An 18,291-nucleotide genomic window follows, 5' to 3' on the forward strand; every position below is an offset into this window, starting at 1 on the left:
ACCCTGGATTTCTACTCTTACACTCTCTTTAAAACTGTCCACCCCTCTTCCTTTTCGTCCAACTCCCTTTTCTCAGGGAGATTGATATGTTATATTCAGGAAATAAATCAATAAAATAATTCATATTAAGATGTGAATGAAAATACTAGCAGGTTTGTATAAAGGGCATCGTCTTTAGAATCAGACAGATCTAAGCTTGAACCCTATAGTTACCCCCATTTACTGACGAGGGAGTTTCTCTGAATCTCAGTTTCTTCATCTCTGTAAAATGAGCAGAACAGTCTCTCATAGCCTTGTTGTGACAACTAAAGGAGGTAATATTTATGCAAAGTACACTGGATGGACACACTGGATCCAAAAAAATGTCATCTTCCTGCTTGAGTCTATGACAATGTTTAAGCACATTAAAAAAGAAATTAGTTTATACACTCAAATCTCAAATTGGCAGTATTTTTATGTGAAGACCCTGTTATGCCACTCAAATCATTCTATTTCTCACTCTATCACAGGCTTTATAATTCTATGCAGTAGAATGATTATTCATAAAGCACATATTACAGATAGAAACATAAATATTCATGCACTAAATCCAACTCAAAACCTGCTTCACTAAAATAGAAAATAGCCTTAGATGTAGTTTGTCATTCATTCAAAAAAAAAAACCACTTGCTAGTCCCCTCTTGGTTCAGGCACCATGCTGTACTCTTGATACAGATTTTAAAAAAAGGATACCATGAGCTATGGAGACACAGAGGAAGCAGTCAATCCCACAGGAGAGGGATTGAACCAATGTCTTTAAATTACGTCAAATTGCTAACTTAACTGTATTTTTAAAATTACATTTCTCCCTTTAAGATCTGGAGTAGAGGTACTTGGGGGCACAGAATTTCTGCCAAATCAAAGTTCCCAGAAAACTACATGAAAATAGTGGTTGTAAAAGAATTCCTCTTCTAACTCTTGTCCTAGAAAAATTTATTCAAAAAGGAATAACCATTAAGGAATCAAGTATGCATATTCTTTTATTTTTACAATATAATAAAGGTTGTTTTGCATTAGTATGTGCACAGGCCTGCATGTAGAGTCTCTGAGCAGACCTTTAATAAGTAATATTTTATCACAATTTTCCCACAGTAACACATGGCATAATTCCAACTTTTCTCCATGCATTCATATTTTAAAAACACTTCAAGTGTCCCTTTTTAGTGGGATATTTGATGAACAGTTCATCATGTTCTTGGTTCATTTTTAAATATAGTTTTAAAGAATGCAAATTAAATAGAAGTCCCATTTACTATGTCATAGTTCTTCTCTTTTCTCTCTTCTCTCCATGTATAGTTTTTACATAAAATAAAATTCTCTGTTCAAATGTGGCAATGTCTCTTTAAAAGTCTCCACCAAACAGGCAGCAAACCAGCTGAGCAACTTTCCTGGGTGGATTCTCTGATGAATAATTAGCCCCCAAGCCATGAAACTGTCCAGCAACACCTCCTCTTGAATCTTTGATCTGTGTGAGACTGCAGGATTCACAACAGAGGCGTCTGCTTCATGGTACATCTGAATATTGACCAGGAAAAGGAAATTCTTCCTTTGCTTTAATGTACCAGATTTAAGCATCCTGGTGGTGATCTGAGCAGCTACTACAGTGTGTGGTGGGAAGGGAATTCCCCCCTCAGTCCCAGTGGATCTTAACATCTCACCCCCTGCCAATCAGGAAAGCTTCTTTCTTGTTTCTCAAACCCCACCTTCAAAAGCTGAAATTACATGACTCATTTATTTTGATAGCATCAAAGTTTTGCTGACAACATGGAATTTCTGCCTGTCCTATGTTAACAAGTATATTCTACAGGTAATCAGACAAATTCAGGCATTGGTTAAGGGCCTAGAAATGAAAATGTAACTAGTTTATTCTGGTCCCCCTGCTCTTACTCCTTCCCCAAGGTGGCCATTAGAGGATCAATGAATTGTGTAATAAAAGATGGTACAGTATTAGAACCTACAAGAAGTCCCATTCAATAATTCCATGCAAAGACCCACAGCCTAACCATGTGTCCATGGAGCCTAAAACAATATCTTAGATGACAAACACGTAGGTAGATGAAATTTGGTAAAGGAGATTTACATGCTGAGTGATATAATTGATTTTTCCCAAAGTGTGTTGTGCCAAATTGCTATGTCATTGATGGATAGGCCAAAGATTCCATGGTTTTATTCACAGTGGAAGAGCAATCATTGGGGGGCTAGTTTCAGTAGATGTGTTTTATTGTTCTTACTAGATAATAAATTCTCGGTGACAAGAACAGGGTTGTACTTTCTGTATGAGGTGACTGACACATTGACAATCAATCAATACAATTTGGGAGAATGTATTTGAGTCCATATCCACTGGAAAGTAACCAACACCGAGAAAAGAGGAGGTACAAGAAGATCCAGTTTTTAATCTAGATTCATTCATTCCTGGTTTTGAAAAGTCTTAAATCACTGAAATTAGTGGGTCTCAATGATTTAACACATAAAGAATAAGATGGATAAAAGTGTTCTCTGAAGTTATTTTCATTTATTCGGGAGTGTTTACCTAGTGCAACCTGAAAGAGAATGTTTCTGCTCTCATGGAATATATACGATGGGTGAATAGGAGAGATAAACAAGTGAAAAATGGATGACGTCTTACAGTAGTAACTGCTATGCAGACAGGACCATGGGCAAAAGAAATACAGTTTCCTAAGATGTCCTGGGTTTTTTTATTTTGTCTTTAATTTCTCCTTTTTCTCCGAATAGAAATCAGCAGAATTTCTTGAAAGGAGGACTTGGTTATTTGAATCAACTCTAGAGTGATTTACAAACATAGGTATTAGAGTTCCCTTTGTGGCTCATTGGGTTAAGAACTTAATGTCCATGAGGATGCAGGTTCGATCCCTGAACTCATTCAGTGGGATAAGAATTCAGCGTCGCCGTGAACTGTGGTGTAGGTTACAGACACTGCTTGGATCCGGCATGGCTGTGGCTAAGGTGTAGACCAATAGCTGCAACTCCAATTCTACCCCTAGCCCAGAAACTTCCGTAAGCCACAGGTGTGGCCCTAAAAAAGAAAAAAAGAAAAAACCAAAACAACACAACAAAACAAATGCAGGTTTTAAATGTTCCAGGGGAGACTGTGGCAGATACCGAGGATATAGAACCATGGCCCTAAAACCTCTAGTGTCTTCATAGAGTCTCTGTAGACATGCTGGTATCTGCCGGGGACAGTGGACAATCATGTACATATCTATAATTCATATTTTAGTTGTGTCTAAGGATGAGCTTCTGTAAGCCATGCATTTTGAAAACCACTCAAAGTTTTCCTCACTGTGACTTCCTCACTGTCCTTAGCCGGTAAGGTTAAGGACTGAGTTGACTTCTAAAATACCTGCCTACACTGACTTGAATTCACTTAATAAATCTGAAGAATTAAAACTCATTGACTCAGATAACTCACTTCCGGTAGAATCTGGCAAATGAGAACTAGATTTGGCCTGTGATCTCAGAGGAGTATGAATACCACACACTGGTCAAACCTCCTTATTTAAACTTGGCACAAAAAGCACAGACAGGAATGGCAGATGGGATCATTTGTTATCTTTGGCACTGTTCATCTGCCCAATGATGGCGGGACAGGGGAAATCCCACAAAACAGAGCCAGTGCTGCAATCACCTGACCACGGGGCAGAAGGAGGTGAGCTCACACTTTCCCTGAGTGGTGAGCTACAAGCAGGTTTCCTGGCTTGTTCCTTGGTTCTCTCCTCACATCAAAGAGACTGACCATGCAGAGCAGGTGTTTTTAGGGGACAAAACAGCCCTCCAAGAAAGCCAAAAGGTAAGGTGAATGTATTTCCAACTTAAACGTATATTTTTACACTATCAGCACACTAAATTTGCCATTTAGCAGAAAAGTCCCTTTTCTTCTCTTTCCTACATTTTTCTTGGCCTTTGAGGAATGTGGAAAGATACCCTTGAAAACAAAATACAACAAACAAACAAAATGAAGCAAAAAAAACAAAAACAAAAACAAAACAAAACTCCATTTGCCCCAGGAAGGAATCTGAAGATAAGCATTTGAGATGGCGATTTGCCAACCCTGAATCTGGTTAAGTCGTAGTAACATGGCAACGTTCTCCAATTCTTAGAGGTTTTGTGAGGGTTAAACAAGAAATAATTTGGATAGGAAAATGCCCATAAGAGTCAAAGAACTTTGCAATTAGGCATAAATAGCCACTGGCCTTTTTTCTTGCTTATGGTACGTGGGACACTTATCAGAATGTGAACACAGGATCAGGCTAAAAATAGTTTACTGGAAGTCAGAAGCCAGGTTTTAGAGATATGAGTGTTAGAAAAGAACTGGAAACTAAGGTGATCAGACTAACATTCCTGGGGCCATTCCAGTTAAGAAATGATATCCTAAGCCTCATGGTCTTAGCTAGCTTTTGACTAATCTTGTGGCTGAAGCAATATGGCAGGACTGAGAGCAATAGAAAGTGGAAAAAACAGACTCAGGAACCATATTTCTTTCTTTCTTTCTTTCCTTTTGTCTTTTTAGGGCCACACCTACAGCATATGGAAGTTTCCAGGCCAGGGGTTGAATAGGAGCTGTCACTGCTGGCCTATGGCCACAGCAACACCAGATCCAAGACCTGTCTGTGACCTATACCACAGCTCACATCAACGTCGGATCCTTAACCCACTGAGAAAGGCCAGGGATCGAACCTGTGTCCTCATGGATATTAGAGTCATTTCCACTGAGCCATGACTGGGAACTCCAGGAACCATATTTCTGAAGACTAGCACCAAATGCAATCTGCCAAGCAGCTGTATAATCTGTAAAGGTCTGGGATGCAATAATACATGAAGAAAATAATCACAAGAAAGTGAAACATTTAGAGTAATGATCGATCTCACAGTAGAGTCTTGGACACTGATGAAATCTCAAATCTTTCATCCCTTGCACTCATGATTGACTTGTCTTTTAGGATGCAGTTTCTTAAACTGGAAAGGAAACTGCTGAATCTGACATTGTATTTTGTCGAACAATGACAGATTTCACCAGCAGAGTCTAGAACACTCCCTTCTTTAATTTGTTCTACCTGATCAAGCACTGCATTTTCTTCAGCCTTTAGTTAAAAGAATGTTGAAACTGCAAACTCCCCAAAGACATGTTTAGAATGAAATGAACTACAGGCTAATTGGTAATGGATTGAATAAAAGCCAAAACAGGAGCTCATCTCAAGCAAGTTTTTAAAAGGAGTCCACGTGTAGAGAGAGAGAAAAAAGTAAACACAAACAAAAATTGGCTTCGGCCCTTTATGGTTATTGATAAAACCTCCTAAAAAGTTGCTAGAAGCTACTTGAAAAAGTATAAACATTATTTTATTTTATACGAAATGTCTGAAGACCCACTAGAAATTGGCCTAGGAGGGAGAAAACAGGAAGTAGGAGAGTAACATGGCAACTGGGAAAAAGATGGCTCAGCTTGGGTAAATTTTGGTGATAGCTGTGTCTCAGGGAAATTAGCAGATTAGACAATCAGCTGCTGTAATCTGTCTAGAAAGCAGGAAGATCTTGACTATAGTTGTCAGAGGCAAAGGCAGCAGGCATTAGAAGATGAGAGGTGCCTGTTAGCCCAGGAGGTTAGCTGAGATTTTTCTCCAATACTTTACGTGTTCAAGGAAAACAGGAAGACTACTCACAGGAATGAGGCTTGCCTGACAGCCCCAGAAAGGAAGAGCCAGAAGATTATGCGAAAGAAATAAGTCTTGTAGACTAAATTCTATAGAAATTATGATTCTTTGTATTCATAATTATACATCAAATTTGCAGTTCATTAGGATTTGAAGTATATCTTTGTGGACTCGTGCTTGCTCTGTATGCCTCAAGGGGTAAAGAGAATGAGAGTTCAGCCACTTAGAAATATTCCATGAGGAGTTCCCGTCGTGGCGCAGTGGTTAACGAATCCGACTAGGAACCATGAGGTTGTGGGTTCAATCCCTGCCCTTGCTCAGTGGGTTAACGATCTGGCGTTGCCGTGAGCTGTGGTGTAGGTTGCAGACGTGGCTCGGATCCCGAGTTGCTTTGGCTCTGGCGTACGCTGGCAGCGACAGCTCCGATTAGACCCCTAGCCTGGGAAACTCCATATGCCGCCGGAGCGGCCCAAGAAATAGCAAAAAAAGACAAAAAAATAAAAAAATAAAAAAATTAAAAAAAAATAGAAATATTCCATGAAATTAACTCAGAAAACACACAGAATATGGAATTAAGGGAGGTGCTATCACAGCATTGACGAAACATGTCATTATCCTTCTTTTGAGAGAGAGCTCTATTCTAAATTAATCATTAATTTAGCCACCTTTAAGATAAGTCAACTGAGGAACACTTCTTAGTTTTTCTCTCTTGCTCATGATAGAAAAAAAGTTCTAAGAAATTAGCCTGTGTGCCGAAGACTATTAAGTTTTGAACAGCCCAGGCACTGGTAAAGCTAAGGCCACAGGTCAGAGCTGCCAACTACCACTTAAGTATTAATACCACCTCTCGTCCTCTGTGAAGTGTTAATGGATTCAGTCCAGCCCCTAGCAGACATCTGTCTACATCACACATAGCATAAATTTAAATTGGCAGTGTCAGCAGGGAAAATAAGATTTGATGGGGGTGGAGACAAACCAACCCTTCAGGTGAGAGGTGACCTCACGTACAAGGTAGAGGTAGTCTCTTTACCATAAACTCTGAGAAACTAAACAGTTTAAATGCCTTTCTCACTGCTTCTTGCCCATAAAAAGCAAGTACAACAAATTATGCCCCCAGACTTCCTGTGATAAGATACACACCAAATCCTATGAACATTTGTAGCTATTGTGTAATCGGGGTGATTACTTCTGTTTTACTCAGTTAAAACTCATTTATTCTCTTAATGGCATGAGGTAAGTGGGAATGTGTAGGTGCCAGCTATTGTTATTATTTTCCACGTTTTAAACAGAGATATTTGATACTCATCTCTGCTAAAGAAAATATGCAAAATCAAAATAGTAACCTGGTTAGCACTTAATATATGCTAAACATTCTCTTGCAATAGGACTGATGCATTATAAATGAACAGCAGCTCCTTAAAAATGTTAACTGAAACCTCCAACAGCAGGTCAGTTCCTACAAAGGATTTTTTTTTTTTTTTCCATTTCTTGGGGCACTGCCATGGCATATAGAGGTTCCTAGGCCAGGGGTCTAATCGGAGCTGTAGCCACCGGCCTACACCAGAGCCACAGCAACACAAGTTCCAAGCCATGTCTGCAACCCACACCACAGCTCATGGCAACGCCGGATCCTTAACCCACTGAGCAAGGCCAGGGATCGAACCCACTACCTCATGGTTCCTAGTCGGATTCGTTAACCACTGAGCCACAATGGGAACTCTGCTACAACGGACTCTAATGGCTTTATTTCTCTTTCAAATCATGTCATCTAAGAGAGAAGCACTCTAGCTAACACTCATAGTAACAACAATAATAGTTGTACCAGTGTGTCTCTTGTACCTTATTTCATTTTAGCTTTCTCTCAGACACTGTCATCAGTGGTATAGGTTATGCAGATTACCATTATGAATGATAATTACTGATTTTCTTAAGCAAAACTAATGGATCATATAGTTATTCATTTTTCACTGTAAGTATAAAATTAATACATATATTTGGTGTGTGTGTGTGCATGCAGGCGGATGCTATGTTTTGGATATTTATGCTTGCTTATCAAAAATGTATATATGAAACCAAGTCACCATCAATATTATTACTGCATCAGTCATGAGCCCAGGAATATGTTAAAATATGTATCATTAACACTATTGATTTAGCTTTTTAGGGCTGCATTCACAGCATATGGAAATTCCCAGGCAAGGAATCCAACCAGAGCTACAGCTGCCAGCCTACACCACAGCCATAGCAATGTAGGATCTGACCTGCATCTGCAACCTACACCACAACTCATGGCAAGGCCAGATCTTTAACCCACTGAGCACGGCCAAGGATGGAATCCACATCCTCATGGATACTAGTTGGGTTTGTTTAAACTGACCACAATGGGAATTCCAACATTTTAGATATTACCATTCATCACACTGAAAAATCTATTGATGGAGTGAAAATTACTTCCACTTCAATTGGTTATGCTATAGAGGGTATTTGATGACAAACCTACTATTTATAGATGATGGCAGAAATTTTTAATCACACTGTGTTCTTTAAGTAATATGTACCATTACAAAGTTGTGCTTTGGAGTTGAAATGTGTGGGGTGAGGCTGGAGAGGTGGTTCAGGAAGAGGGCAAGCAGAAAGATACCAGGCAGGTTGCTTTGTCATGAGAACAAAGCAGAAGCCAATATTCCTACTGTAGCATGAGATAGATACCAGATAAATAGCAAACATTATTTAAAATCAATTTCTTCAATCTCTTTCAATTAAGGTCAGACACAGTTCTCATGATGGAAACAGACATGTTTATAGATAAGGTTCTGGATATAAATTTAAGAAATTCAAAAATGATGGAACGGATGCAGTGCCTAAAAATATTTTCAGAATCTTAGGGTTTAAATGATCAAAATTGAATTCTGTATCAATAAATGATTCTGTGATCTACAAATATCAACTAAAGATAATCTCCTTACATCATCAACTGGAAGGAAATTTAAGAAACTTGTCTTTGATTAAAAACCAGAGTAATTTCTATTCCTATCTTTCGCCCCAAGTCACAGCTTTGCTTGAGGCCCCAGGACAGGAGTTGTCTGCACTGATTAGTTGCAGTAAGTGGCCTGAGGAAATTTGAGGAACTGCAGTCTTAGGAATGAAGGGACCATATCAGTAAAAGTCAGACTAAGGTCAGTGAAGTCACAGACCATTGCTTTGTCTTTTTTTTTTTTTTTTTTTTTTTTTTTGGTCTTTTTGTCTTTTTAAGGCTGCACCCATGGCATATGGAGGTTCCTAGGCTAGGGGTCCAATCGGAGCTGTAGCTGCCAGCCTATACCACAGCCACAGCAACGCGAGATCCAAGCCACATCTGTGACCTACACCACAGCTCACGGCAATGCCAGATCCTTAACTGCTAAGCCACCACGGGAACGCCTTGCCTTATTTTTCTTAAAGAGATTATTAAAATATCATTAAAAAGTGAACTGTCAAAGAATCACAGTAGGAAAAAAGACCTATTTTTTCAGTAAAGTTACCAATACCATCCCCTAGACAATAATTAAAATCTCACATACATTATCAAAGAAATAATTTGTTTCACTAGAATTTTGAGATGGCACTTTCACCAACTTTCCTCAAATATGTAATTTATTATTAACTTTTCACTGATTTATATCTTCTGAACTGATTTATGATTATCTACTCCTTATACCGCTGGGCTCACTGGAAACAGAAACTAGCTGGATCCCATTAATTCATACATGGAATTTGGCTCTAAAGGTTTTATTATGCTTTTTATCGATAAGGTAAAAAATAGCAAGAAACAAGGAAAAAATAGTTACATTTTAATTTTTCTTTCTATTGTGATGATATGTGGTATTTTACCAATTGTTGGGGAAAAAGTTATTTTTAGGATAAAAATCAAAGAAACGGAGTTCCTGTTGTGGTGCTTCAGAAACAAATCCAATTAGTATCCATGAGGATGAGGGTTCAATCCCTGCTTTCACTCAGTGGGTTGGGATCCTGCATTGCCATCAGCTGTGGTTTAGGTCGTAGATGCAGCTCGGATCTGGCATTGCTGTGGCTGTACCTGTGCTGTACGCCTGCAGCTACAGCTCCAATTCAGCCTCTACCCTCGGAACTTCCATATGCCACAGGTGCAGCCCTAAAAAGACAAAATGAACAAACAAACAAACTAAGGAGGACAAATTAGAGATCATAAAAGTCAAAATACTCACAATGTCAAAATTTTTAGAAATTCAGTGGATGAGGTACTTTTTAGACTGGACATAGACAAAAAGAGAAGTTAGAAAATTAAAAGATAGGGTTTCTTCCACCTGAATGCAACACAGAGAGATAAAACGTTTTAAGATATGTGATAGAACAGTTAAGAATTAAGAAGAATAGGGCACAAGGCTCCAGTATTTAATAATAAAAATTCTAGGTAAAGAAATAGTTGAGAATTTTTTAGAACTAGGAAAAAAAATGTGGATGCTCAGATTGCTAGTGTTTAACTGAATAAATAAAAATAAATCTACATATTCATTCATTTCTAACTTATTTTAAGGAAATTTTTTGGAAGGATGTGAAAATACTATGTGAAATTTCATATAAAAATTGAAGCTCTGGAGTTCCCATTGTGGCTCAGTGGTTAGCAAAATTGACTAGCATCCATGAGGACATGGGTTTGATCCCTCGCATTGCTCAGTGGGTTAAGAATCCGGTGTAGGTCACAGATGCAGCTGTGGTGTAGGTCACAGACGCAGCTCGGATCCTGGGTTGCTGTGGCTATGGTGTAGGCCAGTGGCTATAGCTCCAACTAGACCCCTGGCCTGGGAACCTCGATATGCTGTGGGTGTGGCCCTAAAAAGACAAAAAGACAAAAAAAAAAATTGAAGCTCTCTTTACACTTGAGTTAGGGACTGCATAGCTGTCAAAGGTAGTACTTTACATTATGGTGGTAATAACACATCTTATTTAAAAGTATTGTCCAAGATTGATGGCTTTGGAGACAAATAATCCTTACTACCTAAAAAGATTACTTAAGATATTATTGGAAGCAAAAATCTTTCTGATTATTTCCATTTTTATTCCTTTTATACCACCAATCTATTTCAAAGTCACTTTCTAAAATACAGTTTTTGTTGGTGTTGTTTATTGTTTCAAGAGAAAAGGCAAAAGATTCTGCCTGTATGAATCTGGCTTCTAAGCCCTGTCTCTTAAAATCTGGCCTGGATCTTAGCAATTTCAGATAAGAACTTGTTTTTTTTTAAGTAAAAAATACCTTAACAAAGGCAAGCATAGATTTGAGAATGCAAATGTAAATAGGTATGACAATAAAATAAACAGAGCATGTCTTGAAAAATTCTTATCCATTTGATTGTAGTAATCCCACTGAATCATAGAAAGTAAGTTTACTTTCCTTGTCTTCTTTTATCAAACCCTAACTCATCCCTAAAATAAAAAATCAGAGTCATCTATGTCAACCGACTACATAATATTTACCATATTTACATCACAGAAGGTGGAGTAATACCTAGAATTTATAGAATTGTAGCACTGAATTATTTCTTTTCAAATATTAAGATTTTTGGGAGTTCCCGTCGTGGCGCAGTGGTTAATGAATCCGACTAGGAACCATGAGGTTGAGGGTTCGATCCCTGCCCTTGCTCAGTGGGTTAACGATCCGGCGTTGCCGTGAGCTGTGGTGTAGGTTGCAGACGCGGCTTGGATCCCGCGTTGCTGTGGCTCTGGTGTAGGCCGGTGGCTACAGCTCCGATTGGACCCCTAGCCTGGGAATCTCCACATGCCGCGGGAGCGGCCCAAGAAATAGCGAAAAGACAAAAAAAAAAAAGATTTTTGTTCAGCAAAATCCAGTTCATGTTGTACATGGAATAGCATCTACTATATTGTGGATATAAATGGTAATTCCAAATAAAGTATTTAGTTATTGCTTTAAAAATTAAGCTTTAATATTTATATATGAAATATAATACTTGCTAAATAACACAGCACTGATTCCTGATAGTCTCAGATATTATTTTATGTAATAAAGGTTATATAATTATACCCTAGTCTTACTCTGAATAGTTGCATAAGTCATATTCAATTTTGCTGCACTTGAAGGAGTTGATTCCTTTTCATGAAAACATTGTTGATTAATTATTGACAATACAGATTTTGGAGACGAGTTGAATTTTAGGTTTAAGTTGTACATTTGAAATTTGAATCCATCAGGATAAAACCAAGAAAAAAGAACCACTTTAAGTCTCTCAAAGGAAAGTAAACAATAAAGTTAGTGTCTCAAATGATGAAAGAGCTGAGATGTCAACCCATAAGGCTATGCAGAGATTAGCACCAATAGGCAGCTCCCTCCCTGACGGCTGGAGAGACAGTGGGGAAGAGATGGTGTTTCCAAGGATTTTGAAGCCTAGTGGGAGTTAGACCACAGGAGCGGTGCCAGATAGAGCTGAGACCTAGGAGCCCACCTGGTGGGAGCTAGAACCAGAGAGGAGAAGCATCTATTCCTGGAGATGCCTTAGGAAGCAGAAAGAGAGAAGAGCACAATCATACCAACTTTTCCCCTCCTCCCACCCTCCCATATTCCACAAATGCCTCCCACTGGCCAAAACTCCCCAGAAGTCAGAGGGCAGGGAAGCCTGGGAAATGTAGTTCTCTGTGATCCAGAGCAAGGAAAGGGCAGAAATAGAGATCTGAGGAAAAATAAGATACTTAACATCTTTGAATGTTTTCATTTTATTGTTTTCACTTGTGAAATGAGCACTGTAATCCAGTGTTGCTGTAGACATTATATTATGCATTTGAAGCATGGAGCAGGGTCCCTGCCATATTATAAGCTCTCAATAAATGTTAAGTATTTTTAGAATAGATTTTAAGTCTGTGTTGTTTAAAATCTGAATCTAATCTTTATTGTGTTTTGGTTTCTGTTTATGCCCTTCTAATTACAGGCTCACACTCGAGAAGTAGTCTTTAATTTTTCCTCTTTAGAGCAAATGTGACTTCCTTCTCTTCAGTTCTAAAATCCTCATTAAAGTAGTGTTGACGGCTTCATGGGTCAAATGATATTTAGAATTTCTATTTGCATTTTGAGAAGTAACTTAAAATTATTTAAAAATAATTTTCTTTAGTGCCTATGATATGTCACATTCGAGACTTTAAATACTGTATCTTATTTAATCCTACCACGATCTACTTCATATATGATGTAGGTATTATTATGAGATAAGAAAGTGAAAGATCAGAGATAAATACTTGCTTGGACTCATAATATAATCAGACCTTGTGTTGAAATACAGATTTGCTCAACTTCAAGGTCCATATTTGACTGCTATGATACACACTGTCCCTATTCTACATTGATCTATCATTTCAATTTTCACACACTAAATTATCATGAAATTTAGTTATCATTTAAAATGTTTCATAATCTAATTCTTTTCATCCATTCCCTCAACAAATATTTCTTAAACATTTACTAAGTGACAGGTATTCTACTGAATGCTGGAGTTTATAGTCTAGCTGGCGAGAGACAGTAAACTCGTGTCTTCATATTCTCTTGTGTAACCAATTGCCACTAACTTAAACTCAAAACAATATATACTTATTATCTTATAATTTCTGTAGATCAGGAATCCAAATACTCTTAACTGGTTCTCACATGGCTGCAATCAAGATACGGACCAGGCCCAGGTTCTCGTCTGAGGCCCAGGGCTTTTCCAAGTTTGTGAGGTTGTCAGTAGCATTTATTTCTACAGCTATAGAATTTCAGGGTTTTATTCAGCTACTAGAAGCTGCCTGCATCCCTTGCCACCTGCCTCTCTCCATAGGGGCCTCTCAAAAACATGACAGCATGCTTCTTCAAAGCCAGCAAAGGAGAAAGTTTCTAAAGCAAGTCTGCTAAGGAAATGCAATCTTCTATAACGTGCCTTAGTCAGAGGGGTGACATCCCATTACCTTTGCAAGAAAATATCACCTAAATCTTGGAATGACCTCCCATCACTCTTTTTTTTTTTTTTTTTTTTGTCTTTGTCTAGGGCCACTCCCACAGTATATGGAGGTTCCCAGGCTAGCGGTCTAATCGGAGCTGTAGCCACTGGCTTACGCCAGAGCCACAGCAACTCAGAATCTGAGCCACATCTGCGACCTACACCACAGCTCATGGCAACACCAGATCCTTAACCCACTGAGCAAGGCCAGGGATCGCATCCACAACCTCATGGTTCCTAGTCGGATTTGTTAACCACTGAGCCACGACGGGAACTCCAACCTCCCATCACTTTTGCCATATTCTTGGTGAGAAGCAAGTCAGAGGTTCTGCCCATCCCCACGGGGAGGAGATTATACAAGGCATAACTACCAGGATACATGGACAATGGGGGCTATCTCGAAGTTTGCCTGCCACACCTCTAAGTAATTATACAAGAATAATATCAGATGGAAATCAGTACTCTGCAAAGAATCAAAATGTAGTTCTACGATGAAGTATGACTCAGTGTCTCTCAACTGAATGGTCAGAGAAGGCCTCTTTAAGGAAATGCTGTCTGAACAGAGATCTTAATGACTAGAGGAAGCCAGCCAGTTTGGCTGGGTTGACAGTGAGACTGGGTGGAGAGTGGCGGATGACAGGGAAAGTGATATGAAATGAAGTCAGATTGGCAGAGGCTGGACCATGCAAGAATTTACAAACGTACATATTTCTTCTCTATGCTACTATTAGAAGGTTTGAAATAGTGTGAGGGTATGATCTGTATATATTTGTGTGTGTGTGTGTGTGTGTATATGCATTCGAAAGGTCATTTCTGTTGCGGTAATGAAAACAGATCATAGGGATCGAATAGTTAAAGTAAGGAGAGCCACAGAAGACCACGCTGTACAGTATGAAGGTTAAGCAATGAGAGCTTGGACTGGGGTGATGGTGGGGGAGATGGAGAGGGGTAGACAGGCCTGAGAAATTGACCTGCTGATATATGAGATGTGGGATATGAAGAACACAGAAATCCACGGAAAACGCCTTGTTTTTTGTTCTGACTACTTCAATAAAGATAATCTTGTGCAGTCTTGCTTTACTTCAAGAATAAATTTCAGTTTATGTCCAAATGATCTTCTTCTTGTGTTAATGTTTGCTGCATATGGTTCTTTCCTCCATTTGTTGGGATGTTGCTTTATCAAGGAGCATCCTCGGATTCCACTGGTCCCCCACTGGTCCCCCTCCAGGCTTTGTCAGGCAACTCTCAGACAAGAACAGATGTTACCCTCAGTCATGTTTAGGAGCACTCTCTTACACACTTTGCTTATAAAATTAAAAAATAGGTAAAATACAAATTTCAAACAATGCTATCCAATGTGGGCAAGTGAATCTTAAGGATGAATTCTTGTTAAACTAATTATTTTCGGTCCTTGCCTTAAGGTGAGTCAAGGATCAAGTATAGGAAAATGAAGTTAATTACAGAGTTTTGATTGTTTGTATTGTTTTTCAATCAAAATACAGCTTTAATTTTTGGCCTCCCACTGTCCTTTTAAAATACATTCACTGGCTCTGATCTTGCATTGCCTCTAGGAGAAATTGGGGCAGTTCTCATGAGCCTTTTGTTTACTCTTAGATGAATAGATCTTTAAGTCACAAAGTCTTCACAAAATGCAGTCCCAACTTAGAAACCAAAATGTCAAGGAAAAAAAAGTATAAATAAAATAGAAGGATCAACTCTTCAACATTCATTCACAGGTAAGCCTTCTCCTCTTTCCCAGCTAAAGCCTCTGTAGTTGGCCACCTGTGTGCACAGGGCTTGCTGTTGGCTTCTTCTCTGATGTTCTTCGTCCACCCCTCATTCACTAGGGAGTGTCTGGACCCCCATCAAGGGTGAAACAGAGGACGGGAGGAGAGAAGAAAACTTGCACTTGGTTGTCCCGGCCATGCTTCTCAGTGGTTTCAAGGGCTGTACTGAGGTTTCCTACATGCAGAGGGCATTGGCTTAAGACACAGGCAAAAGCCTAGCTTCAGTGGTGCAACCCCCACCCTCAGGCACACATTGCTAACATCCTTCTCTCTCCCAGAAGTTCCAGCCACCTGGGCCACATATTGGCCATGGGAAGCATGTGGGCATCCTCTGGAAGATTGCAATCTGAGCAGTTCCAGCTCAGCCAGCCTGACTATCCTACTGAGCAGTTAGCCTTTCTCTAACCTGAGCTACAGTCAGACCCAGGTATGGCCTTGAAGAGCAAAACAAAGATCTCATTTAAGAAATACATCACCCTTATTATTAATTTGTCCCCAAATTGTGTCCCTACTCTTAGTAATTCAGAGGGGTAAATATGTTGATATAAATAAGGAGCTGTGCATCTAAATTAGATTAGTTTAGAATAGTTAAATTATCTTTGCTTCTCTCTCTCCGCGCGCGCGCGCGCGCGTGTGTGTGTGTGTAAAATTCTTAAGTACATCCAGACTGAGAATATTTTTTTACTTCTGAGCTCATTCTCCTTCATCTATAATTTACTTGAATCAGAGAGTTACTTGAACAACATAGTTAAGATTCCCAGAGACAACAGGTAGGATCTTGCCTTCAGTCTTTGGGGCACCTACATTCCTTGTTTTGCCAGCTGCTGATTGAAAGCAGAGCCCCCAGATTAAAGCCAGAACACACCCTTGGCTCTTAAATACATCAAAATGAGAAATGGAGTGCTTTTTAAGTCAGTGCTTTCTTAAAGCTCAATGAGTTTGGATTCTTTTTTTTTTTTTTCTCTTGGAGATTTCTAAAGAATATATTATGTAAATACTTTTATCATGAAGGCCAATGAAAATGTTTAGCCAATAGTAGTATAAAACTCACTTAATGTGAGATATTTTTAGACAGAGGAGAGAGAATGCCAACACCCTCTTCCCTACCTCCAGCCCCATGGTCACTATAATACTGATTATATTCTCGGAGCGTGTCTCTACTTGCTGATGACACTTTCAGGGCATGGTCTATTTCATACAGTATTCATTTCTTTTCACATTGGTTTAGGAAAAATCGGTAGAATTCTATTTATATTATTTATAGATAAATTATAGATAATATACAAAATTATTTATAGATAATATACAAAATTATTTCCTTCCTCTTGCCCAAAGTGTATAAATCATGAATATTTACTAACACCGAGAAGAGAGGGAAGAGGCAGAGTACCCGCCACGGGCAGAACTCCAAGGGACCATAAACTGACACTGACCCTGGGGTGTCCTTATCACCTTTTAACCATGTTAGTAATCATGCCGCTTTGGATTTTCTCACTCTGTCAGGTGCGAGCGACCATGCTACACATCATCAGAGCTTGCAGCTGGATTCTGAGATCCCCCATGGAGAAGGAAAGAATTTATTTCACCAGCATCCCAAGTTTTACTGCATCAGTGACGTTCCCTTAATTGTGCGAAGCCTCCAAAAGTTACAAAACAATATCTTAATTAAAAATTTTGAGAGAAAGGTCACTTTTGATTTCATTCAGTTACTCACTCATTCATTCAACACAGGTTCCTGGAATGCCTAGATCTACAGACACTTGGTGAGAGGTTGAAGATGCAATGGTGAAGAAGACATTCTCTGCGTCCATGGAGCTTACCATCCATGGGTTGCCTCATACCACAGTCTTTACTGAGCACCATCCACACAGTGTTCAAAGTCCTGGGACACAGCAGGGAACTAGACAGAACGTAAACAATTTAAAAAATAGTGTAATTTCAGAAATTGATATGTCCTATGCAGAAAATGAAGCAGAAGAGGTGATGGCAGCTGCTATTTTTAGTAGATTGATCACAGAAGTGATGTTTGAGCAAAGATCTGCATGATTAAAAAGTGAGTCAAGTTTCCTGTGGAAATGCAGCCTAGGCAGAGAGAATACAAAACACAAAGTCTGAACAAAGGACGACCATGTATTGTTTCCTCTAAAGCTTGGCTGCACTTTTAAGATCATGTGAACAATTTCCAGCTTTGCCATGTTCTATTTATTTATTTATTTGCTTTTAGGGCCACACCTGAGGCATATGGAAGCTGCATCTCCAAGCTGCATCTGTGACCTACACCACACCTCATGGCAACACTGGATCCCCAACCCACTGAATGAGACCAGGGATCAAACTCACTTCCTCATGGATACTAGTCAGATTTATTTCCATTGCGCCACAACAGGAAATCCACCATGTTCAATTTAAACCAAGTTGCCATTAGGTCTACTACATATAGTCCATACCAATCTTATGTTTTGTACATTGAGTTTGAGGTTTGTGCAACTTGACAACTTTTTCTCTACATATTTATTTGTTTTCTTAGTACCTATCATGCCCAAAATCTCCAGGAGAAATGCAAATCATTCAGACTTATTACTAGTCTGTAATTTTTTCTTGGCAACAAATCTACTAGAGTCCCATGTCCTTCTTTCATCTGAATTGTTTCCTCTCCAGGCTGGACACTCAGTTATCACACTGAGTCTTCCTTTTAACAGCATCCTGAGCTTTTTCTCCTCTTTTGCAATGGATCTACTGATTTCTGATCCCATGTCATTCTCTCTTCTTAGACCAGTCCTCATTTTAATAAGTAATATCCTTTAC

At 39.0% G+C, this 18,291-nt stretch overlaps 1 long non-coding RNA gene across 1 annotated transcript; it reads left to right on the forward strand.

Annotated features, from left to right (window-relative positions):
* On the forward strand, positions 3,110-17,771 carry LOC102160593. Its single transcript, XR_304089.2, has 4 exons — positions 3,110-3,850; positions 15,314-15,435; positions 15,765-15,913; positions 16,990-17,771. It is a non-coding gene; the product is annotated as an uncharacterized LOC102160593 (long non-coding RNA).

Source organism: Sus scrofa, chromosome 6 (genome assembly GCF_000003025.6).
Source record: "Sus scrofa isolate TJ Tabasco breed Duroc chromosome 6, Sscrofa11.1, whole genome shotgun sequence".
Lineage (NCBI taxonomy): Eukaryota > Metazoa > Chordata > Mammalia > Artiodactyla > Suidae > Sus > Sus scrofa.